The 26,263-nt window shown below is 45.4% G+C and overlaps 1 protein-coding gene across 3 annotated transcripts in view; it reads right to left on the bottom strand.

Annotated features, from left to right (window-relative positions):
* The window catches only part of DTD1 (D-aminoacyl-tRNA deacylase 1), a 1,203,205-nt gene that overhangs the window by 351,147 nt on the left and 825,795 nt on the right, over positions 1-26,263 (bottom strand). Inside the window, exon 6 of one of the 3 annotated variants that reach the window (XM_078648962.1) lies at positions 11,969-12,194. The exons of 1 other annotated variant lie outside the window; for it this stretch is intronic. The gene's annotated coding sequence lies outside the window, so the exon portion shown is untranslated. Of the gene's footprint in view, positions 1-11,968; positions 12,198-26,263 lie in introns of those variants that run through there. One more of the 3 variants, XM_078648961.1, reaches the window with a different exon arrangement.

Below are 26,263 nucleotides of genomic sequence, written 5' to 3'. Positions count from 1 at the left end.
GTTACTATTGAGCACCTTTAAGGTTTGGGATGTTTTCCCTTAAAAGTTTAGATATGCCTTAAATGTTAATATTTTACGATTATAATTTAATAATCTATTGGCATTATTGTATTATGTTTGGGTTGCAGCCCTGAGGAAGTCATTAGGTCACACATTGACCGGACGAAACACGTGTTGGCTGCAAGATTGCGTGGCTACATGTAGTATGAAGATTGTACTATTCTGAAGGATGTAAAGGATGTATCCAATGAAGATGATAATTGGAAAGATTCGAGAATAAAACCTTTGTCTTTGCAAGATAACATAAGACTGACTATTTGATTGGACTTTGAGTGCTCGATAAATCTTTTTGATGTTATTCAGTATGATGATATTTTTAATAAGTTCTGTTCTGTTCTCTTTTCGTGTAACATTTGCACCCACTGCATCGCCCATACCTCCTCCTACTGTTTCCTCTCATTCTTTCCACCCTCTTCCTGACCATGAATCCAATAGGAGATTAGAGTTCGTTAATAACTCCTTTGTTCAGCTTTTGCACCAACACCAACTAGTAATGAACACAACTAACTGTTGGGTGTGTGGTCTTGTGCCTCACACAACGGATAAGGGTATCCCTTATCTGGTCCTGCCTTTCAGCCACAATGGTTCTGTGTGGGCATACAGAACAATGGTCATATACGCACGTGAAGTCCAACCCCTACGTTCTGTAAAAGACAACCCCAAGACTAGCGCCCTAGCCAAAGGTATAGTTGACATGATTAAGGGAGAAATCTCTTATGAAAATACCCCGGACGATGAGATATTTGCATATATGAATTGGAACGTGACCGGGTATGAAGCTACCCTGAGTGAGAAACAGCAAGCTAAGAGATCCTCCCCGATTTGGATTGTACCCCATCAGGGCAACCTGTTTCTGCAAGGTACTGGCACGAATCCCAGAGCTTAGTTAGGGAAAAGTGTCTGTACTGAAACATATGTTTTTGGGTCTCAGACTTCCCCTGCGTTTTTGGCAGCTAAGGGTACCTATTTCATCTGCCATGATAGAGCCTATACATGGTTGCCCCCTGACTTCTCGGGCTCATGTTTTGTTTCATTCCTGTTGCCTCCCACCTACACAGCAGCTGCAGATTACCACAGGACAAGGATAGTTAAAGGTGTCTTGAGTAAAGAAGACACTGCAGGTCAAGAATTTGGGGACTTTGCAAAGGGTTTTCTGCCGTTCTGGGGATCCATGGCTAACAGCAGGAACAAAAGGCAATTGACAAGGGTAGTTGAATCCACCCTGATTGAAACTGCTGGTGCCCTTAGTAACTTGACTGCTGGGTCTTGTGACCCTTCAGAACAGGGTCGCTTTAGATGTCATACTTGCAGACCGAGGTGGGGTATGCAGAATGATCCAATCGAGTTGCTGTATTTTCATCCCAGATAACGCTCCAACAGTGTACCAGGCCATCTCTAAACTGCATAAGATTTCCGAATCTATTCATGTAGATAAAGGAGATTGGTCATTAATGGGATGGTTCTGGGAACTGATATCCGCCTGGGGATGGAAAATTCTGATGGTCATTGGGATGGTCCTAGCCATTCTTTTCCTGTTCTGTCTATGCGTACAGTGTGCTCCTGCAATATGTGGCCTCTGTGTCACATCATGTGTAAGGAAGCCTGTATCAAGAGATGAACTAAGTACTAGAATGATGTTACAGCAACATCTCAATGACTTTAGGAATACAGATCTGGACTCAGATTAGCATGAGGATAGATTAATTGCCTATGTAAGGGCAAAAGGAGGGTTTGTGGTTCTGAAACTTCTGGACTCGTGTAATTATTCTGGACTCGAGAATAAAAACGTCATCGTAACATGACGAGTTTAGTATCAAAAGACCGAGAATGACGAGTACACCATGTACAAGCATTTTCAGCATATTCGAGTGACGATTTCACCTCGAAATCGTCATTATCGTTCAGAACCCTCGGCTTCCATTTTATGTATGGAAGCCATTTTGTAAGTTGCCCTTTACATAGGCTTATAATCCAGCTGAATTCGATTCCAAAAGGACACGTACACCTTAATCGACTTTCCTATGACCTGTGCAAGTTGGAACCATTGCCCCAGGCCGAACCTGTTAGGTCAGTTCCTCTCCCAATGGCCGAACAAGATAGCATCAAGGCTCAACAAGCCATAAAACCTTTTCATCGCACACACACCTGCCGTATCTTGCTCACATCTGTCGCTGCTCTTTTTGCTTCACTTGCTTTATGATGGGGAGGTGCCCGTTTTATTGGGGGTCCACCGATATCTGATGGAAATACTGGACCTTGCCGGGTAATTTATTGAGGGCTGGACGAAGTGAAATATGGGCTTGACACCATGACTCTGCTTTTCCTTTGTAAACTAAAGTATGCGAATAGTACATTGTAAATTCAAGAATGTTTGCCTGAAGCTGAATATTTTGTATAAAAAGAGAAGCCTGGCTTTGTGAATTCGAGCAGTCTCCTGAGAACATACATCCCGTGTGTTGTACTTCTAGGACTCTTGTTACCTTGGTTGCAGCCAATAAAATCGATCCTTGACTTCACCTAGAAGACTCTGAGTTTCTGTGGTCTGAATCAGGAAAGTACCCGAGGTCTCTGGGTGTACCCTGGCACCGCTGGGTTACCGATTTGATACCGGTTCTGAAAAACCCAGTACCTCAGTACAGGCTAGCTCTGAGTTGGATACTGAAGTGATTGCCAATGCACAGATGCCAGTAATCCTGCTGGAAATAATTTGCAATATGAAAGCCAAGTCCAGATGGCTTTCCATCAGCGATAGTAAAAAAAGACCCAAGGAAATAGGAATTCTTTTTGAGTAGGTTGTTTCAATGGGTAACATTGACTGGATTTGTCCCAGAGTCTTGGAAAGGAGGTATAGTGAAGCTCATTCATAAAAATGGAAAAATGGATCAGCCTGCTAATTATCACATGATTTATCTTTTAGATATCCTGTCCAAACTCTATGCCCAAACATTGTTAAAAACATATAGCAGCCTGGACTTTCGATACTGGATTGATTCCAGTGGAGCAAGGAGGCTTCAGGCCGAAGCATTCCTCTATGGACCACTCTTTCACGCTGTGGGGAGTCGCAAGGAAGTTAACAGAGTAAGTAGTTAGCCTTTGCTGCTGCTTTGTTGACTTCCAAGCGGCTTTCCATAGGGTGGACAGAGACACGCTTTGGTGTAAACTACAGCGGTGGAAGATATCTGGAGCCCTGTTAGGCCTGGTGAAGACGCTCCATAGTTGTAACTGGGTCCAAATTAACCTTGATGAGCATGGAAACCTGACTAGGATAATTCCAGTTGAGAATGGCTTGCGGCAGGGGTGTGTTTCAGCACCCCTGCTACTTAGGCTGAACTCCTCAGACGTTGCACAATACACATAGTTATTCTCCAAAGGTTGGAGGTAGGCACTTTAGTTGCCTCATGTACATGGACAATCTGGTGGTGATGGATCTCATGCCTATAGGGCTGCAACGGAAACTAAATGCCCTAAATGCGTATTGTCTTGAAAACAAATTAGCGATAAATGTTGACAAGACAAAAACAATGTTTCTTGCTAGGAGGAAAAGGCAATTTGTGTGGTTCCTATGTAAAATATGGTTAGAGCAGGTTAGAGAGTATAAGTATCTGGCTCTAACCTTTTCAGATGATTTGAGGTGAGAAACAAATGGCTTACCAGAGACTTATCCTATCTACAGCAGTGAATGTGGTGAAAAGGTTTGAGTTTAAGTTTGGTAACTATACCTTTGAGCTATTAAGTAAAGTTATACAGGGTAAGCTAATTCCGCAGGTCCTTTAAGGAGTAGAGGTGCTGGTTCGGGATATGCGGGTCTCATAGGAAGGTCTAGAAGGTAATTTTCTAAATTGCTCCTTGATCTTGGAGTGCGCTTCTGTTGTTCTCTTAAAATTAGGTCCCTGGCGACAAACTGTCGGTGCAACCCTTACCAGAGATAACATCAATGTACTCAGGTAAAAGGAATGCCGTGGCAACAATGCTACAGGGCTGAGGCCCGAGAGATGCACACCCAAGGAGGGAAAAAATGCAGTATCAATAAATATAGACGCGAATCCAATCTATATTTTAGAGTGACATGTCCAGCCGGACAGAGGTCATTCAAGTTTACTCAATAAACAAGTATCCAACATATAACAAGAATACCTTCCACAATGCCCCTGTGAGGTACACAAGCCTGTGCCCAACACTTGCGGGGTAAGTACAGGTGAAGAAGTGGTAGAGAGAGTTTAAAGGCAAAACAACGTTTTTCTGCTTACACATTCATTGCACAGAAAATATCAAGTTGCACCATTACATTAATTTCACAATCAAATATGTTTGTATAAGGTGCATGAGCGAGTCGACGGCGTTTCGGTTCCCCTAAAGAATAATTGGAACCATCATCAGGACAAAAACAAATTATTTGCCTTATAGCACTAAACCTCAAATTGCCGAGGCAGTACAAAAATGGACCCATGCGAGTCGATGCTCAGTGTGGTCCGGTCCAGCAAGCCTCGAATGAAGGGCTGCCAGGGTCCGTGTTACTCAGTCGCAACCGGACGGCGCCAGGGTAAGCCTGAATCGGCGTTCATGTAAACGCCGATTCAGGCTTACCCTGGCGCCGTCCGGTTGCGACTGAGTAACACGGACCCTGGCAGCCCTTCATTCGAGGCTTGCTGGACCGGACCACACTGAGCATCGACTCGCATGGGTCCATTTTTGTACTGCCTCGGCAATTTGAGGTTTAGTGCTATAAGGCAAATAATTTGTTTTTGTCCTGATGATGGTTCCAATTATTCTTTAGGGGAACCGAAACGCCGTCGACTCGCTCATGCACCTTATACAAACATATTTGATTGTGAAATTAATGTAATGGTGCAACTTGATATTTTCTGTGCAATGAATGTGTAAGCAGAAAAACGTTGTTTTGCCTTTAAACTCTCTCTACCACTTCTTCACCTGTACTTACCCCGCAAGTGTTGGGCACAGGCTTGTGTACCTCACAGGGGCATTGTGGAAGGTATTCTTGTTATATGTTGGATACTTGTTTATTGAGTAAACTTGAATGACCTCTGTCCGGCTGGACATGTCACTCTAAAATATAGATTGGATTCGCGTCTATATTTATTGATACTGCATTTTATCCTTGCATGGGACCACTGTTGTTTTAGAAAATTGTTCCCCGAGGTCCCGAGCAGACTAATTGGGGTCCCTTGTTGTTATAAAAACCAAGGAGGGAAAGCAGTTCGAATCAGCCAGATAAAGAGTTCACTTGGGCAAAGTGCTTTGGTAACTAACTAGTTGCAGAGAGGAATTGCACTATCTTTAAATTAAGAGCTCAGTTATTAATTTCTTAAACTCACAGGAGAGCATGAAGCTGTTCCCTTACCTATAAAATATTCCAGACATGTGCTTAGGTAATGAAGTCTTGCGTTTGAGAGTAGGAGCTGTGCCTGTTATTTGGGTGTCCTATTAGCGAGTAATGGCTGTTGAGCTCAACACGTTCTTAATGCCAAATCCAAATTGTCCAATAATAGCAATGGAGTTTTTAGGTTTCCATCTAAGCTGTGTAGCCAAACGATTATGAAATGGTGAAGATATACAAGGCCAGAGGGGTGGCCACTGCTACCTATGGTGCTGGTCTATGGAGTTACATCTGCAGTAAGTTGAAGTGCAGCAAATTGTTTGCTATTTGCTAAAATCTTATTCTTTCTACAATGCTTTAAACATATGTGAGATTTTGGGCTGAGGACTGTAAGGAGTCTTGGTATGGAGAAAGTTTAATGTTCATATGATTGTAATTGTATATATTGTATAATTTGTAAGTATGTGTGATTGAATGATACAACCACGTATTGTTGTTTTAGGCTATTAAAAATGGTCTACTCTTATGAATTGGGAAATGTGTCTAATATTTCTACAAGAATTTTATTTTGGGAAATAAAGGGCCATATGTAACAAGCAAAATTGCATTTGCAAACGCCGAAATTTTTGCGAATGCAATTTTGTCAAATGGTATGTATTAAGGCAAAATAAGGAATCGCAAATTTAGTGATTCCTTAAATGCAATGTAAGAATGTAAATTTGGCCTTAAGGAATCGCAAATTACCACCAACTTCAAGTTGGTGGTAATTTGCGATTTCTTTGAAAAATGCACTTTTTTGCATTTTTCAAAGTGCAATGTGAAGCACATACACGCCCTTAGGGCATGTATGTGCACCACATGTGCACCCATGCTTATTTCAGGGGTGCATCAGGGTGTCCTTTTGACACCCCTGCACCCTTGAAATTATTCTCAATTTGCGATTCTCAAATTGCGAATCGCAAATTGAGAATAACTTCCCATTCATTCCTATGGGCCTCCTGGCCCATAGAAATGAATGGGAAAGTATCCCATAATTGTGATTCGCAATTTGCTAATCGCAATTAAGGAATATGTTAAGCAATCACTAAAAAATTCCGATTTTTTACATACATCCCTATTTGCAATTCTCAAATAGCAATTTCTAAAAAATCGCTATTTCTAAAAAATCGCTATTAGAGAATCGCAAAACAGGATGTTGATACATATGGCCCAAAGTATTTTAAATTTACAACTGAAGCCATTATTAATTTGGGAATTGGCTGAATTTGGAATTTATTTGAAAATGTATCATATTTATGAAAACCCTGTTATTAAAAAGGATTATGTTTCTGCTAGAGAAGAACCGCAAACCGTTTGTTCCCAGATATTCATTGTGCTTGGGATGAATGGGGCCACACAGAAGGCTTAGGGGCCTCTGAAGGCTTGCCCCGTCCTCCGTCGCGCTGCAGGGGCCTGCATTACAACCCCTGATGAGCATGTGCACCACTACCAGCCAGCTAAACCGTTTACATAAGTCAGCTTTATATTACCAGCACTGTAACAGGCCACCAGTAGAGGCAGCAAAATAACATGTGCATGTAGGTGTTTGTTAGTGCTAGAAGATTGTTTTAAATGGATCTCGTACAATTTACTACAGTAAAGTGCATGGTGGTCACTATTCTGCTCTCTGTCGGCTATAGGTCTAATATGCATGTTGCGGTCAGACTAGAGGCAGACAGGATGAGAGAGTCATTTGCCACTGACAGCCCATGTCATGACAAAGGACGCTGCTTGTCTTACCACAAAATAGTATTTGCTCTTCACAAATTGCTACTATTTGCTTCACTGCTCCCTTCCTTGAAAAACGTGCGTTCCCATTTTTTTGTGCTCCTGTTCACATTTAAAACCATATTAAAACACATTTTTATGGGAATGGCAAAAATTCATATGGCAGTCTAATGAAATACATAACAATTTTAGGCATAGTGCAAACCATTAATTACATTTCTCTTTACAGCATAAAGTGTAGTTAAAATGCCCTCCTACTTTCTAGTTCTAAATACCTTGCAATTCAGCAAACCTTGACCTGCGTGAACCAACACAGTGGGGCTTAGATAGAGCTGCAACCATTGCTTTATTAATTCAATCTTTTTTCTGGAAACAGGATACCACATACACAGGCCGTGAAACCTAAAGGATAAATGATAACGCTAAACCAGAGGTGCAGTGGTGTAGCAATTGAGCTATGAGCCATAAAGTAAGCAAGGAAAATGTGCCCCATTCCCTAGTTTGATTAATAGCTACACCCATGTAGAGGTGGAATGACAAACCTGCAATTGTTTCACAGCATGAGAAAAGCTACAAAATAAGACCCTTTCTAGAACTGTGGGTCACAATATGAGAGCATAATGACGCAAGACTCGTAAATATATGTTCATCCTAAAATTAATGAAAGCTAAGCCATCTCTACGTTTAAGGTTGACCCCAAACTGGATTCCTATCCTCGTATGCAGGAGTAGTGGTGTTGGCCAGCCTTTTTTGAGACCCCTTTAATAAAGAGCAGGGGAAGTTTGTTCTTCATGTCATCTCTTGACAAACCCAGGTTCCAATCATAAAAAAAGTGTTCTCCACTAAGGCTGACAGAGTTAGGGAGCTTGGCCGGTCGCTACTACACCCACGCTTCCCTACGAGGCCAGTATATCAGACATGGATACTATTATGACCAGACAAATTTTGGACCTTCGTCCCTCCAGAGGTGCAGGAAGAGTCAGCTTCAACTGAGACAGCTCTAGAAGGCAGGGGTCCCTTAAGCAGCTATACGGGTAAACGTGAACTCCACACACCAGGGGAAGTGGGAGGAAGGCTAGCAAAATTCTTTCACAACTGTGTCTAACTGGCCAAGAATGCATGGGTACTTCAATCAATCAGGGGATTCCACATAGAATTCTATGGGTCAAATGTGCAGGACTCCTTACCTCGCCCGCTGGCCATCTCAAATGCTCAGGCTCAGCTCATTAACCAGGAGGTCTCAGACCTATAAGCAAAGAGAGCCAAAGCCATGTTGTCCCTTCACCCTAACGGTTTCCTCAGCAACATCTTCTTGGTAGTTGGTAGAGAAGAACTAGGGCTTCAGACCAGTTATAAACCTTCAGGAGTTAGCCAAGTGACTGGTGTATTGTCACTTAAAGATGGAGGTCCTACACCTTCTATGAGATATCTTGCATCCAGGAGATTGGCTGGTTCACCTAGATTTAAAGGATGCCTATCTCCCCATTCCAAATTTCCAGCCACATCGCCGTTCCCCATAGTTCCTCTGGCATCATCACGTATACGAGTTCTCAACATTGCCCTTCGGCCTGTCGTTGACACCTTGGTGCTTTACAAAAGTGACGAAACTGGTGATGGAATTTCTCAGAATGAAGGGTATTCTACTCATCATCTGTCAAGATGACATAATTCTGATGGATCATGCTGAAGATTCATCTGTGGATGGCTACTTCATTCCTGAAAGTTCTGGGTTCTGTAATCAACCATCAATAAAATAGGAGATAACTCCCTCCCAGACTTCAATTCCTAGGATTTGTGATTGACCCGGTGCAGACCTTCCTCAGCCTTCCCGATTGGAAGCTATCCAAGTTTCGTCAGGAGCTGAGAAAACTTCTGAACATACCCACATGCTCCCTACGCCAGGTAGCAAGCACAGTAAGGCTTCTATCCTCTTCCATTTTTTTTAAATATCTTTATTTGCATTTTGTCAAACATACAGGTTACAATGACCATACATGAGAAAGAAGGGAAGGGGGAGGGGAGGGGAAAGGGGAGACAGGTGATCAATTAGACTCGGGCAAGACATTGGATAAGCAATCAGTACAGATGCAGGAAAGGGCCAGCGGTCATTTCCCGTGCAGTCACAGACTACTACGTACATTAAGTCCATGTGGCTAGTGAATGACCATAAGTTGCATGTTTGGTATACCAACTATCCAAAGGGCCACTTTTAAATATCCATACAAATCTAAGAAAATTATTCATCCTATCTCAACTTTACACATCCATGTCTCTACCTGACTATACGGTTCAGTGTCAATTTGTGGCAAAATCAAATACAATTTGTTGTTTTTATAAATCTACAATTAAACATAAAAACCAAACAAAGAAATCATTGTCACATCGTCACGCCCTGGTTAGTGTATATAGAGATGTGTCTACAAAGCCATACTGCATTTGGTGAACCCCCCATCTTCTTGGTGATTAGGAGAATTCATGATAATATTGTTGTTACCTTGGCTCATTGAGAGTTCAGGCGTGCCCGCCCCTTCTTCATCATCCCCGTCTTGTCTCCCTGCCTCCTGAGAAGGACTGCACCCCCCTCTCTCATCCGCATGTGACAGATCCGTCAGTATAGCATCCCATGCCTGGGCAATAGGGTATTTACGCAGTCCTGCTGTTTCCTCCCTATGTAATGACGTGCTTTACCCCTGTGCCCACACTAAAAGAGAGTGGCTTCTATCCTCTTCCATGCAGGCAATATTTCCAGGACTGCCACACTGCAGGGCACTTCATTCAGCGCCTCAAGGCTTCCCATCTCAGGAGGGGGCTCACCTATTAAGAGCTAGTATCACCATCAGTGGATGTCATGGAAGACATCAATTGGTGGCTTTCGTTGGTTTCCTGGCCCAACATTATCATCGAATCAGACACAGACAATCTGGACTGAGGTGCCAGATGCGAAGACTAATCTACAGAAGGAAGCTGGTCAGGACTGGAATGATGCATGAACATCAACTGTTTACAGCTCCTGGCTGGATCATTCACGACCAGACCTGGACCAAAGACAGGTCAAAATGCTGCATTTTCCTCCAAAAGAACGATCAGATCTATCAACCACCTGGGAGGTACAAGGCCAAAGATTTTCACAACAATATCGCAGGACTTCTGGCAGTGCTGCCTTGCCAATCAAATTTTGGTAGTGGTGGAATATTTCCAGGCTCTGACAATCAGGGTGCGGACTGGTACTCCAGGTACCTGAGAGAGCCTCCAGTCTTTGCCTCACTATGCCATTCCTGGGGCCTTTCTTGGTGGATCTCTTTGCCTCCAGACTGGATCATCATATACCGAGATACTTCTGCTGCAGCAGCGACCAATGCCTTTCTACAGGATTGGAATCAGGAACAAGGATACGCTTTTCTCCCATTCACAATGATAATGAGGGTTTTAGCAGAGGTCAGACGAAAAGAGGCCGAGATAGTTCTGATTTCCCTGATCTGGAGATCACAAACATATTTTCCAGTTCTTCCGGCACTTTTCAGGGATTTTCAATCCTTCTACCCCACTTTCCTCACATGCTCAGCAATCCAGAGGACCTTCCTCACCAGATGGTACAAAACCACAGACTGTCCCTGATGGTATGGAGGATTACCATCAAAGATGGAAAATCCCTGGTCTTTCAGAGCAAGCTCAGGAGCTAACCCAAAAGGCATGGGTGAAAAGTACTTCTAAAAGATACAAGTCTGGGTCCAAAAGATAGATGGCTTGGTGCCATCGTTGTCACATGGATCCTGTGAAACTAGGTGTCATTCACATTTTGAACTTCCTTACTAAACTGGATCACCAAGGTATGACTTACAGTTCAGTAAATGCCTTTAGATCGGTAATATCAGCAAGTCATCTACCAGTAGATGGTGTGGATGGTCAACCAGTATGTGAACACACTCTAGTGTGTAAACTCTTACGTCTCCTGTCAGAACAAGGTAACTCTGCCCTGTGAAATGCTAACTGTGTCCTTAATCTACTTCTATTTTGGCTTCAGATTAGGTACGTAAAAAGGAACTGTCTGGTAAGCTAGCAATGTTGTTGAACATGATGTCTTCCAGACGAATGTCGGATGTAAGAGCACTTGATTTGTCGGGCAGGATGTATGCCCCTGATGGGGTCATGTTCACTGTTCTAGGTCTACTAAGACCCATGCCAAATTATTTAACCCTCAGCCTTTCGTGACTTCCCCAAATTGTGTGTGGTGGATTGTCCAGAATCTTATGAGTATGCCACTGAAGAGGTTCGACCAACAGGAAAACAGCAACTTCTTATTGCACTCAGTAAACCCTTTAAGGTGGTCTCTTCCCCATCCATCGCTAGATGGGTATGTTGGAACATGTGAGAGGCTAGGATTGACACTAGGCTGTTTGGGGCTTACTCAACAAAAGGGGTCATTGCTTCTAAAGCTTTCTCAGTGGGAGCGAGGCTGGAGGACATCATGAATGGAGCAGATTGGTCCTTGCATTCCACATTTAACATTTGACTTTAAACTCAGTGTGGAAATTGCATTGTTAGTGGTAACTAAGCTTTACAAGTGCATAATCCTCATCTCCAGTCCTGACAAAGAATACAAAATTTCCAGTACAAACGTAAAGGAAAGTTTCAATTCTATTAAGGACTTGAAGGGGAGGTTTATTCCACCCACAAAAACCTCAGGTTATGTATTTCGCTACCAGAGGTATCAGATTTACTTAAAACAGGAAATCTTCCATTCTTACTGCATTTCGATGAATCATTGTAATGTGTATTTGTAGTAAATGTTGATGATGACGAGGATAATAGTGGTTGTAGAATGTTTATTACAAATTTCTCTTTATTCAACAGGAAACGATCAGAAAACAATGATGATGAAGTCCCAATTTCTTGGTGACTGTTGTGCGAAGAACGAGGAGGAACAGGAAAGAAGAATGCCTTTTCATAAGGACCCAGGATGTTGATTGGTTGAACTGTGTTGTTTGGTTTCCCTCTGCATCATGGGGAATGTAGTTTGCTGTTCTGCCTGAAGCTGCTAGAGAAAATAAATGAAGACAGTTATGCGTAATTCGTCATCTAAGAGTCCCTAATAGAATTGAAACTTTACTTTACGTTAGCTAGGACATTTTTCATTCACTTTGCTCCTTAAGGCAGCCCATCACAAAGCAGTCAGATTGGTCTCAAGGGTCAAACACTTCAAGCCCACCATTCCTGCACTCCTTCTAAATTGACATCTGAAGGAAGTAAGGACAATCTACAAAATTCCCTGTTTTAGTTACAAAGTAGTCTCTCTGGTGCCCGAAAATACCTGTCTTCAAATATGATTATCTCATATAGGTGCAGCTCACCCTGAAGCTCTACTTCTCTTGTCCTAGAACTACTTGCCTTCATTCTTGAGTAGCACTTCTAAACTATGGAACTCTATTCCCTTAAAAAAAGGAGTTGTTCCAGAAATATGTTTAGGTCTGGCTATAGAGAGCTTTAGCTATCTGTTAGACATTTTGTTACTAATTCTTAAAACATTTTCATAGGGTAGGTTGCAGTGAATACGAGTCAGGGATAACACACTATTTGTTGCCTGGTATATTATTCACCATCATCACCATTACAATTAATACCATTATTTACTATAATTACAATTATCACCATTGCAGTTATCCCGATCACCCCTCATCCCCATGACCAAATCCATTAATTCCAACACTACCATTACTACTTTTACCACCACCACTCCCAGCTTCTATTTCTAAATATCTTACAGATGAGGAATTGTACCCCTTCCGTCAGTATCACCACCACCATTATGAATATCACTACAACCATTTAAACCAAGGACAATAGGTCTGGCTCCAAAGGGGTAACACATGCAGATACAATCATGAACAAATGTGTTTGCTTGTGTTAGTTTATCAAGGCTAGACCTATTTTACCTCTGACAGTGATACCATCCATTTACACATGTTCTGCCAATCAGCTTGTCCTTCGCACATTATCTGCTCACGTAGACTTTCTGTTTGTGCTATACAGACAATGTCTGTGTGCAGTATTTACAGAAAAAAGCATCTCAGTGGGGAAGTGACCACAGCTCAATGCGTTCAGTTGGTGGACTGATTAAATGATTGGTGCTGAAATAAGGAAGCAGGCATGCAGTCTTTACCTCGTACTTTGAACCCCGCAGGGTGTTCCCATGCAGGTAACATACCATACAGGCCCCTTTTTGGTACTTTACCCTGAGGTACTTTACCAAGCAGGAAAGTATTTTTTTAATGGGATAATTATGTCATTACAACAGGGGGGATTCAAGGGTAGAGGGATAGTTAAGGTTCATGGTTTGGATAACGGTATGGGAGAGTAGAGATAAAGGAAAGTAAGGGTCTTTAATGGATTGGAGGTGGGTAGTGTTAAAGGGAGACAAGAGTGTTTTCGAGTTCTGGGGAGGTGTTGGGTCGGAAAAGTCTTTTGCATGGTGATGGACATGCCCCTTTGTCCTGAGTGCCCCAACTATAATGACGTCTGGATCCCTAATGCTGATTTTTGCTGTCATGGGTGAACAGGGATCATGCTTGAACACTATGACATAGGCCTGTCTCACAGATTGCGTTCTTTTTGGACGGGGCGCCCAAAGCATGCCCCTCATAGTGGTTAAAGGCTATTGCCATTGTTAGGAGTTAAGCAGCACGAGTTCAGGGGTAGCAGAATACCGTATAGTGATCAGTAGGAGGGAACAGGTCCTTTTTACCAGGGTCAATAGAGTGAGTCCTACAGCCTCACTCATTCGAAGTTCTGCAGCTGTGTCTTTAACCCACCCTTGGCCTATATCAGTTTTGTGTGTAGTGCTGCACAGTGCATGTGAAGTAAATATGTGGTGGGCACACGTATGCCTGTGAATGGTACAATACAAGGATAATGCAATGCTGCCCAGTACGTGTACGTTATATGCATATGCTGGATGTATGTGTGTCTGTGAATGATAGCACACATAAAGGATATATGTTGGACTTATCACTCTCTGCAGGGTCACCCCAAACGTTTTGCCTTCTCCCCTCCTGTTTTGCTGAATTCGTTTTTTGCCTTTGGAGTCTGTGCACCTTACCACTGCTAACCAGAGCAAAGATGCTTGCGCTCACACCCTAAACCACGGTAAATTCGGCTTACACCTAATTGCCACATTTAAGTTACTGTCCTAGTAAAGTTGTATACCGTTGACCCAGGGCTGGTAACTTAAATGCTACTAGTGGGCCTGCAGCACTTATTGTGCCACCCACTTAAGTAACCCCCTAAAACATGTCTTAGGCATGTATTGCAGCCTGTATGCAGCTTTAAATTGAAAATTCACCTAAAAAAAAAACTTTTGTCAAGCCTAAAACTCAATTTTTTAAACATATGAAACACCACTAGTGTGGCATTAAACAACCCATAAGATAGAGTGCATTGCATTTAACAAGTTAAGCATGTAATAATAGTGGAAAAGCTCAGAAATTCGTTTTTCACTACTGTGAGACTTACCTCTCCCATAGGATAACATTGGTTAACTTTATTACATGTACTAAGTGATATCTTTTGTTTGTGAGCGGGAAGAAATGTCATATTGGTGTCCAAGGAATTGTAATTTAAAATCCTCTTTAATGGTAAAGTTGGATTTTAAGTCACAATTCGGAAAATGCCACTTTTAGAAAGTTTTTATTTTCTCGTCCTATCCATTTGGTGCCTGAATCCTGTTTTCTGAGCCAGGTGACTAGGTGTAGTTTGCAGTGTCCATTTTTGTATTCCTCCTACACAGCCACACAATAGGGGGGACTGGGTGTTTGCAGGATCTGGTGGCGGAGCTGTGCACTACGTACTTGCACTTCAAAGACAGTGCCTGAACTCATGCACAAAGTACGTCACACTAGACTGTTGTGCCTACAGACAGACTGGGACCAGGGCAGGGAGGCAGACAATTTCAGGCACTTCTGTGGGGGAAATACTACAGAAGTTTCCTACACTTCAAAGTGGCACCAGTTATAAAATAGGGTTCTCAGACCTACTCTTCAGTTCCCTTCTGGACCAGCGGAAGGACTTTCAGAGGACTGCCCTGCTGCCTATGGCCTGCTGTGTACTTCAGAGGAAAGAGGACTGCCATGGTTGTTAGGCCTGCCCGTGTCCTCAGAGGACTTGCCTGTTGCTTGAGGCCTGCTTTCCTGATTGAACCCAAGACTTCCAGAGTGACTTTAAGGGGCAGATGACTGGCCACCTGATCAGAGCCTCAGGGACAGAAAAGGCTCGAACCATCCTGGACCCGCACCTGGACCCAACCTGAGGGAACCCTGACCTTTCAAGTGGTGCCCCTCCAGTCCTGGACCCTTGGAAGTGGTGCTAAAGGTGGCGAGACATTGACACCTTTTCATTGGGCATCACTGGCTGCTCTGCCCGGATGAGCTTTACCTTCTAAGACATTTAAAAAAATGTTGCTAAGTCTGAAGGTAAGCTGAGACCGGGCCCAATATATTTTGTGAATGCGAACTGTGCTCCATCGCAGTTGGCCATACCATTCTACTTTGCCCCAGTCTCATGCGACTAGATGTAAGTGGTTGGTGCTTCTCTTAGGAGCTATCATACACTTTAAACTTAAAAAATTCATACCTCCAGTTCAACTGATTTTTTTTGTCATTTTGAGGGCTAGTCATTTATTAAAATGTACTCTATTCTAAATTGGTGAGGGTTTTTTTGTATTTTGTTTTCATTTTATTACTGTTTAAGTGCTTCACACATTGCATCCAAGTTAACCCTGGCTGCTCTTGTGCCAAGCTACCAGAAGGTCTTTTTGCGGTTGTTAATTGAGTGGAGTTTCACCCCCCTCAACCAACAACCCAATCTCTCACAATGTTGTGATGTCCTCCGCTTGTTTGCTATGTGCATGTGCAGGGTGTATGCGTGCCTGTGAATGCTGCAACCCATTGAATATTCTGGGTTCCATTTTGAGAGAATCAGTTTGAATGGAGGAACATGTGCAGAGGAGGATGAGGAATCCCCCTAGACAGATTTGTGTGTTGCTTCATTCCTGTAAGCTGTGTGGGACACACAGGAGGAAGAGAGAGCCAGGCTCTTCAGCACACTTCAAAGTGTGCTCTTTGATTCAGAGAAAAGTCACTGGAAAGGGGCTTGGGGACATCTCAGGAAGGAGGTGGAGATGATAAGAGAACCATAATAGTAGGTCTGAGCTCCCAGGGTAACTTTTTGATACATGTATCACTGAGGCTGATATCCAGGATTGAATCTGAGATCACCCCGCTGCTCGTGGATCTATTTAATGGGGTTCTGTGTTCAGGGGTGGTCCCGGACTCCTGGAGGGAAACTAATATAATAATCTTTCATAAGAAGGGGAAACCGAGTGAGAAACCAGGGTCCTATCGCCCTATTTCGTTGATTAACGCGGATACCAAGTTGTATTCTAAAATATGGGCTAAGAGGTTGGGCAGGATCATTGGCGGTCTCGTCTGCCTGTGGCAGCATGGGTTCGTCCCGGGTCGTGGTACGAAGGATCACACATGCAGGGCAATAGCCTTGTTCGACGCCCTTGTTGCCACGGGGCGGGGGAGATGGCTATGATCCTGCTCGACGCAGAGAAAGCTTTTGATCGTGTTGTTTGGAGCTTTTGTTTGGGGTATTCTGGCAGGGTGAGGCTTTGGTAAAAAAATTATTAGAGCCCTTAAAGCTATGTACTTGGACCCGGTAGTGCGAGTAGTGGCTACGGGTGAGAGATCGGATAAAATAGATATCAAGAGAGGAACGCGTCATAGGTGCCCCTGCTCCCCTATCCTCTTTTCTCTTTATATATATCCCCTTATTCAGGAAATATTAGGGTGCTCTAGGATAAGTCCTGTTGTTTATAATGGCCACGTAAATAACATTTTGGCTTATGCAGATGACCTTGCGGTTATTACTACCAATCCCCAGCAGGCGCTGCAAACGCTGGTCCAGATGGCAAAGGTCTTTGGTCGCCGCTCAGGATACCTTTTAAATGAATCAAAAACACAAATAATTTGTTCTAACAATATAGTTAAATCAGACCCAAGGTTTGTGGATTCTGCTACCTATCTATGTGTGAAAATCAACCCTTCAGTTGATAGGATTGTAGAGGAAAATTATCTCCCTCTCATTAAGGGTATAGAAGCTGAGCTAAAAAGAATAGATGTGCTGCATCTTTCATTGATAGGGCGGGTAAACGTATTAAACATGTCAATGTTTCCCAAATTGTTGTACTTGTTCCGGGCCATACCACTATGTATTGATGAAAAGATAATGAAAAACCTGGAATCCGTTTTTATAAGATTGTAATTGTAATTGTAAGTGGATTTATAGAGCGCGATTGATGCCCGGGGGCGTCCAAGAGCTAAGAGCGCTAAGATTAATATGGCAGTTTGGTAAAGTTAGGCGTTCCACCAGCCTTATGTCACTTCCCAGGGAAAGGGGTGGGTTAGCACTGCCAAATCTAAGACTTTATCACTGGGCCTGCCTTTTGATGCAAATGCCTGTCCTTTTTCATTTTGAGGAAGACTCGGAGGCAGAAAATATTGGTTTTCAGAGTCCACCCTCTATGTTTGAGCTGCTGCTGGGGAAAAAGTCCTTCGGCCTACTGGTGTGTGAAGTTGATCGGATATTCTATAAGAAGGTTCGACTTAAGACTCTCAACGGGGCCTGGTTGGTTTGGAAAAATATCCTGAAGATTTTTAACGCTCCAAAGATAAATTCATACTTACATCTGTGTAATTCTAGTCTTCTATCCCATTTGGGAGTGGACAGGAATCTTCAGGTCTGGAAGGGATTGGGAGTTAAGACTCTAGGGGATATCATAGAGGGTGATAGGATTGCAGGGTTTGATGTTCTGCAACGCAGGTTTGGTATTCCATCTAACCATTGGCTGCTCTATGGCCAAATTGCCCGAACCCTGAAGGTGCTAAGAACTAAGCTGCTGCCTTCGGTAGATCTCCCCATAGTTGAGATACTAGATAAAGGATGTAAGAAGATAAAAGTATTGTATAACTTACTTGTAATGAGGATCCAAGATGATATTGAGAAGACTGAACGCATTTGGGCTACAAAATTGGGCAACCCCGATGTCGATCTAGATCTTGCTATATGTTTGAACAAAAAGTTATTCCGGGCTTCGAACCTGCGAGCCCAGCACTATAAAATGGTGTTTAATCTGTACCATACGCCGGCAAAATTATTTGCTTGGGGGGTCAGGGAAGATGATAAGTGTCCCAGATGTAATGCCGGTCAAGCAGATCTACTGCATATGTTTTTTCATTGTAGCCTGCTAGGCCCGATTAGGGAGGAGATAGAGAAATTTTGGGAGGGGCTGCTAGATCATAAGATCGATCTATCCCCTACCCTGATGCTATTAGGTACTGATTATAAGCTTAATTTGGGAAAGGATGAGGAAGCACTGGTCTTTATGTCAGTCGCGGTGCTCCGGATCTTACTATCGGCAGATTGGAAAGATCCCTCTCCCCCCTCCTTCCAGATGTGGCTCTCTAGATTATTGGTTGTATAGCACATTGAGTCGAGCCTATACGAATTGAAGGGTGCAAAAAAATGGGAGATGGAAAGACGATTATGGGCACCTATTACAAAGTGGAGGGAGGTGAGATCGTGAAGGATGTAGCTTGCTGTTTCTACTTCTGTATGTTTACCCGGGCTTGTCTTTGTTAAATGGATTTTATCAATAATACCTTTTATCATTAATTGTGTATTTATTCCTGGACTGAAACTGATAATTCATTGCCAATTTATGTACAGCCTCAACCTGTGTCTATTGTATGTTCATGCTATACTATTTGTTATGTCTTTTTTAATGCACCTGAAAATCCCAAACTCCCAATAAAAAGATTTTTTTTTAAAAGAGGCTGATATCCAGGTATGAACATCTAGTCACATCGATTCACTCCTATGACCCGTGTTTTGCAGGCTATCACATTTGGAGTTGCTGCTGCTGTGACACACTGCTTTTGGAAGGAAAGTAGAACAGAGAAGAGGGCACTTCAAAACGGAGCATAACCCCAACATAAATTATAAATACTTAGACCCTAAATCACATTTGGTGTCTGGAAATAGACTATAAGAAGGGGTGCTTGAGACCCCAAAAACTGTCAGAAAAGAAAGTCCAATTGGTCGCACACTGCTTGTCCTAACAGCGTGTTGCCCCAAAGCATTGTGGTCCATGAAGTAAGCATCAGCGGGTGCGCCTCTGCCAGGGTCTTGAGCAAAAAATCACTATCGCGTTGGCCATCCCTGACTATTTTCTCTACTGATGAGGGAAGTTATCCTGAAACCCGAGCCATGTCTCGGGCGATATCCAAAAACCCAGGACATGTATCGGGTCTAGAGATCATCAGTCCAACAAGTACCTACTTGCACCCACTGGGGTGAACCACTCAAGAACTCCATGTATCAGAGTCCCTAGGGGCGATCCGGAGGAGGGGCTAGCGGTGTGCGGTCCATTGCGATTGTTTCTACAAATTGGCTCCATTGAGCTTTGAGCTGACGAGCTCCTGGATGACGCACCTACGTGCCGGTTCGGGCATCGAGGCCTTTGACGGTGGCTTGGCGGCCTTCTCTTCCACCCCAAACTATTTTCTTTACTGATGAGAGAAGTTATCCCGAAACCCGAGCCATGTCTCGGGCGATATCCAAAAACCCAGGACATGTATCGGGTCTAGAGATCATTAGTCCAACAAGTACCTACTTGCACCCACTGGGGTGAACCACTCAAGAACTCCATGTACCAGAGTCCCTAGGGGCGATCCGGAGGAGGGGCTAGCGGTGTGCGGTCCATTGCGATTGTTTCTACAAATTGGCTCCTTTGAGCTTTGAGCTGACGAGCTCCTGGATGATGCACCTGCGTGCCGGTTCGGGCATCGAGGCCTTTGACGGCTGCTTGGCGGCTTTCTCTTCCACCCCAAACTATTTTCTCTACTGATGAGGGAAGTTATCCCGAAACCCGAGCCATGTCTTGGGCGATATCCAAAAACCCAGGACATGTATCGGGTCTAGAGATCATCAGTCCAACAAGTACCTACTTGCACCCACTGGGGTGAACCACTCAAGTAATCCATGTACCAGAGTCCCTAGGGGCGATCCGGAGGAGGGGCTAGCGGTGTGCGGTCCATTGCGATTGTTTCTACAAATTGGCTCCCTTGAGCTTTGAGCTGACGAGCTCCTGGATGACGCACCTGCGTGCCGGTTCGGGCATCGAGGCCATTGACGGTTGCTTAGCGGCCTTCTCTTCCACCCCAAACTATTTTCTCTACTGATGAGGGAAGTTATCCCGAAACCCGAGCCATGTCTCGGGCGATATCCAAAAACCCAGGACATGTATCGGGTCTAGAGATCATCAGTCCAACAAGTACCTACTTGCACCCACTGGGGTGAACCACTCAAGAACTCCATGTACCAGAGTCCCTAGGGGCGATCCGGAGGAGGGGCTAGCGGTGTGCGGGCCATTGCGATTGTTACCCCAAAAACGGTCAACTGTCAAGCAGCCAGTCATGTTTAGCGGGGAGAAGCTCTACATGAATTCTGTCTCTGACCAAGATAGGGTGAGCTGGGTGAGGGGCCATCACCCAGGTAATCGAATTCCACCTGCTTGTCAAGACCAGTGTGCCCCATGAGGAAGAGGAGACCATTGGAGGGATCAAGGTCCAGCGGAAGGAACGAGGACCAGTGAAGCAATCATGGGAGGAGATCCCAATAGTGAGGTGTGAGGAGATGGTTGCTGCACGGATCGGGTCATTGCCTGTTGCAGGGAAAATTCAGCAACCCAGTATGCCACAGGAGGTCCGTTGTGAAGTGAGCTGCACCAAAAGTGTCAACGCCTGACAGCTGTTTCAAAAAAGGGCGACATATGCCAGGTGGGGATATCGGGAAGATTGCTGTTGTGCTGTAGTCCGTGGCAGTAGACCCTGTATGTCAGGTGGGGCCGCCATGAAGCTTGCTGCCGGTGAGAACCTGTTTCAGAGAGCCATGGGCACGCAGGGGTCACTAGGCCCAATCATGGGGGTTGAATCCTTTCACTTACTCCTCATGTCATGGGGTTTAATCTACTATGTTTCTTGAGCAACTGGGCCAGGTACTCCTTCTGCACTTGACTCTCAGTGGTAGCTGTGCACGAGCAGCCAAAGGCTCTCTCGGGGGGCAGTGTGGATACAGGTAAGTGACCATATAGGTAAGGAAACATGACTCAGCTCAAAGTGTACACAGTATGAACAATAAATCAATGTCAATATCAAGACCATTACTTAGTTTTATAATAAAAATATTTCATGGAAAGGAATAACAATACTCATAAATACATTAACACACTCCACGTGAGGTCAAGGTTGTAATAATTGTCCCACCCTCTACCTTGTAAAGTGTTCAGGGCTATTTTCCATTCACTGGTGGCCGCATCCAGGGATGGAGTACTAGTAAGCCGTACTCAAGAGTTCCCGTTTGATTCCTTAGTTATTAATCTAAAGTGTCTATGGTGCCTCAACACCATTAGCAGCAAACCCCCGTAACCCCACCAGCCCAGTTCCAGTCTTACCCATTCTGGTGTAATGGAAGTGTTCAATTGGGCAGCAAATGCACTCTCCCTGAGTGCTCCCAAGTCAAGATACTGTTCAGTGAAAATGAGCCATGCGCAGTTCACACAGCACTACCTGACAGGCGAAGGAGCTCTGCTCCTAGCAGCGCTGCCAGCTTGCCAGTTATCGGAGCTGCTTCAACTCAGCCAGCACGAAGTAAGTCACTCTTCTTCTAACCCTGGAGGTGGGGGGCGATTCTCCAGACCCCAACCGGAGCTCCAGCGAGGGTGTAACCTCTTTAGTGGCGTTCTTGCAATTCTTGGGGAATCAGGTGCAGTTGTTGGGCTTGACCCAACGGTCATAACAGAAATCCTCTAGTCCAAATTACAAACCGAGCACTTCGCCACTGTGGTACCGGCAGCCCCTCCTGGGATGTGAGGTTGCCACATCACTCTGAATTGGACGCAGACTCTATGGTGGGCCTCCTGGCATACGTGGATGCCTTTCTCAGCAGAGTTCACATCAGCAGTGCGGGCCTGGCACTTCCCGCTCTGCACTCTTCACACGGCTTAGGTCATGGTGCACCTTCTCTGGCGATCGATGCGCAGCCGGTCTCCTCACACCTCGCTCAGGGAGTCCTCTTGGAGGGTCTCTCCAATGGACCTCGCTCCGTCCAAATCTCTCTTTTTCTTCACAGGCCACACAAGTTTTGGCAAGCAGGCAGGCACTGGTGCTCCAGGCTCCTGAACAGGTGATCGCCTGTCTGGGTGCTTGGCAGATGGCACATTTTGGGGTCTCAACCTCCTCCTCTATAGTTCATGTCCAGATACAAAAACGTCATTTAGGGTCAGAGTCTTCGAAGTTCTATGTTGGAGTTCTGCTTCTTTTGAAGTGTCCACTTCTGACTTTTTTCTTTCCACTCGAAAGAAAGAATGTCGCAGCAGGCAAGACTCTGAAGCTAATTGACCCACAGCACAATTCATGGAAGTGAGCAGGATTCACACCTGAATGTCAGCCACAGTGATATGTTCATTAAAAGGTTAATCCCAGGCTCGCAGTGCTACTCTTTATTATTTCCTTATCAGCCCCATCTCCATTCCTGAGAGGCGTTCAGGCCCCTTCCTTGAGATCTATCACTAAATCAAAGAGCAACCTTTTGAAATGTAATGGGGGCTCTACCAGGCTTACCTGACTACTAAGTCGAATAACACACAGTGGACTGACTCTCCTGAAGGATAGTGCGGGTGGTGGCATTACAAATTATGGTGATAGAAGCTGTCTGGCAGGAGGAACCACGTCCAAGGGCCCTTTAGGTAGACTGTAGATATATCTCTACATGTTTGGTGGGGACACCACTGCACTGTACTGATAAGATTACTGATGTGTTCTGATTAGCGAATATGTGGATACAGTGGACTAGAGGCTACAGGTGCTTTCTCACCAAGCTGAATTCTCTATACTTTCTTTGAAACAACAGGTATGCTTTGTCTCTGTCTTACTTTTGTTTGCAATAGACTTATTATAAATAAAATAAAAAAATACAAAATAATCTTTTGAAATGTAATTGGAGGGTCCCGTCCTCCCTTCCCCCAGTGTGTCTCACCCAGCTCACAGGAATGCAGCAATACACAAATTTGGGAGAATTCCTCTACTCCTCATGCCTACATCAGGCATGCCTGGGCTTATCAAAATGGAACTGAGGGTCTTCCATAAAATGAACCAATTGAGGCACACTTAGGGGGGGCCATTAGGATGGCGGGCGGACTTTGCCCGCCCGCCATCCTCATGGTACTTGGGACCACCCGCCATAAGGGCGGGGGTCCCTTGGGGGGGTATTAGGATGCGCCCGCCACAGTGGCAGGCGCATCCTGCATTTTTAACATTTTGGCTGGCAGTGCTCTCAGCACCGCCCGCCACAATGCTAAAAATGCATGTATGCATTTGCATACACAAATCGGCAGGCACCGCAAATGCTGGTGGGTACCACAGGTACCCTCCATGTGCACCCCCCACCTCGCCTTCACTCCGGGGGCCCGCAGGGGGCCCCCAAAGTAAAGACCGCCTGCCTTTCCGTGGTGGCATCGCCGCCACGGAAAGGCGTCTGTTGTAGCCCATACTAATATGGCTGGCGGTGTCTGATAGACACCACCACCATATTAAACCTGGGGCGGAAAAGGGGCGGACGGTTTTTCCGTCCGCCGCGGACCCCCCAGCCATGCTAATATGGCGGTGGGTCATTCTGGTTAGGTTGGCGGGCGGATTACCCCCGCCAGGCTGGCGGTGGCTACCGCCAGCCTGGCGGGGGCAATCCGCCCGCCATCCTAATGGGACCCTTGGTGTACATTCACAGCACACTCACTGCCCAGCACTGTTCCCTCCATGGATTGTGCCAGTACAAGTATACATACATGAACTACACCCATTCAGTCTGTGCACACTGTTCAACACTGAAGCTTTTCTATACTGTACCACGGTCAATCAATCAATCAACCAAGGAATTTTAAAGCACACTACTCACCTGTGAAGGTCTCACGCGTTGGGGGGGGGGTGGGTGGGGGTGTGTAGCTCCGGGTTAGCCGAAGAGCCAGGTCTTGAGGCTCTTCCTGAAGGTTTGCAGAGTAGGGGAGCGTCTGATGTGGACTGGGAGCTCGTTCCAGGCCTTGGCTGAGATGTAGGAGAATGCCCTTTCACCTGCTCTGGTTCTGTGGATGCTCGAGGTTTCTGCTAGGGCGAGGTGGGCGGAGCGGAGGTTTCTGTTGGGAACGTGGAAAGAGACTCTTCTGTTGAGGTATGTGGGACCAATGTTCCGGAGGGTATTTATAGACGTGGGTGAATAGCTTGAAGGTTACTCTCTTCTTGACGGGGAGCCAGTGGAGGTCTTGCAGGTTTTGGGTCATGTGCTCACATTGAGGGGCGCCGAGGATGAGTCCGGCAATGGAGTTCTGGATGGGTGGAGATTGTGTAGCAGGGATTTGTTGATTCCAGGGTAGAGGGTGTTTCTGTAGTCCAGTCTGCTAGTTAAAAGTGTGTGGGTGACGGTCTTCCTGGCTTTTGGGGAGTCCACTTGAAGGTCTTGCCGAGGGAGTTCAAGCAGGTGGAGGCGACGGCATCGATCTGGCGAGTCATGGTGAGGTAGGAGTCGAGAATGATGCCGAGGTTTTGGGCGTGGTCAGTAGGGGTGGGTTTGTTTCCGAGGCCGGAGGGCCACCAAGTGTTGTCCCAGGCAGTGGGGGAGGGTCTGAGGACGAGGACCGCTATCTTCTCCGAGTTGAGCTATAGGCAGTTGCTGCTCATCCAGGCTGCACCGTGTTTCATTTCTTCCTGGAAGCTTAGTCTGGTGTCTGATGTCTTTGGGGTTCTTTGTGAGGGAGAGGATGAGCTGGGTGTGTCGGCGTAGGATACTATGCTGAGTCCATGCTGTCTGACGATGGCGACGAGGGGAGCCATGTAGATGTTTAAGAGCGCAGACTGAGCGGTGATCCTTGGGGTACTCCGCAGATGATCGCTGTGGATTTGGTGAGGAAGGGTGGAAGTTTGATTCTTTGGGTTCTGCTGATAAAACAGGAGTGGATCCAGTCAAGAGTGATTCCCCATATGCCGGCATCGTGGAGTCTGGCTGCGAGAGTGAGGTGGGAGACAGTATCGAAGGCTGCGGACAGGGCTAGCAGGATGAGGGGTGCGGAGTGGCCCCGTTCTAGGAGCATGCGGAAGTAGTCAGTGGTGGCGAGGAGGGCGGGCTCGGTGCTGTGGTTGCTGCGGAAGCCAGATTGGGACGAGTCGAGGATGGCGTTCTCTTTGATGAAGATAGTAAGCTGGGCGTTGACGATTTTCACGATAACTTTGGCTGTGAAGGGAAGGAGAGAGATGGGACGGTCGTTTTTCAGGTCCATCAGGTCTGCCGATGGTTTCTTGTGGAGGGGCTTCACCTCTGCCCGCTTCCAGTTGCCGGGGAAGATGCTGGATTCGAAGCTGGAGTTGATGAAGCGGCGTAGCTCGTTTTCTATGGTGGTGGCAGTTCAGTGGAACATGTGTGGCGGGCAGGGTCTGTGTGGGTTCCTGAGTGGGTGTTCTTCAGGGTCGTGGTGGTGTCTTAGGTGGTGAACGATGTCCAGGTGGTGATGGTAGGCTGGCTGTTATCGCTGGAGGGGAGGGTGGTTCCTGGAGACTGTTCGCTGAAATTGTCGTAGAGGGCCTTGGTTTTCAGGTGGAAGTAGGAGCCAAGCTTGTTGCAGAGGTTCTGCGAGGGTGTGACGTCAGTGGATTTGTTGGGGGGTTTGGTGAATTGCTGTATGATGCTGAAGAGTTCCTTTGGGTTGCTGGACTTGGTGAGGATTTTGTTCCAGTTGAAGGTACTCTTGGCAGATCTTATGAGTTGGTGGTATTCTGTCATGGCGTTCTGCACGGTATGCTATTTGCAAACAGACACACTGACAGAACACACACTCACCATGTGTATGCTGCACAACACTTCACCCTCCATATACTGAACTTCACACATGCACATACTAAGTCAAATAACACACAGCGGACTGACTCTCCTGAAGGATAGTGCGGG

The sequence above is a fragment of the Lissotriton helveticus genome, chromosome 6, assembly GCF_964261635.1.
Source record: "Lissotriton helveticus chromosome 6, aLisHel1.1, whole genome shotgun sequence".
In the NCBI taxonomy this organism is placed as follows: Eukaryota; Metazoa; Chordata; class Amphibia; order Caudata; family Salamandridae; genus Lissotriton; species Lissotriton helveticus.
This window is presented reverse-complemented; position numbering and strand designations above follow the sequence as displayed.